This window comes from Nannospalax galili, unplaced genomic scaffold (assembly GCF_000622305.1).
Source record: "Nannospalax galili isolate Female #2095 unplaced genomic scaffold, S.galili_v1.0 scaffold259, whole genome shotgun sequence".
In the NCBI taxonomy this organism is placed as follows: Eukaryota; Metazoa; Chordata; class Mammalia; order Rodentia; family Spalacidae; genus Nannospalax; species Nannospalax galili.
Window position 1 is genome coordinate 1110266 of NW_008344750.1, and position 294 is coordinate 1110559.

A 294-nucleotide genomic window follows, 5' to 3' on the forward strand; every position below is an offset into this window, starting at 1 on the left:
TGCCGGGGGCAGAAGGTTCTGCTTGCGACGGCCGGGATCGCGGGTCCTTCCTAGGGTTGGAAAGCGGGGAGGAGGTCGCAGGCGACTTCTGGGGGATTTCGCCTACCAAAGCAGAACCAGAAAGGGTGCAGATGCCAGCCCGACCTGCGAGTGCGCAAGGCAGGCTGGGGGGGCTCAGATCCGCGCAATTCGGGCCCCCCCCTCCCGCACGCTCAACTACACTCTGGGCGGGTAGGGGAGGGGCGGCGGTAGCTGGTTCGCTGGCTCAGAACTGTGCGCATTGGTCCGGGGTGG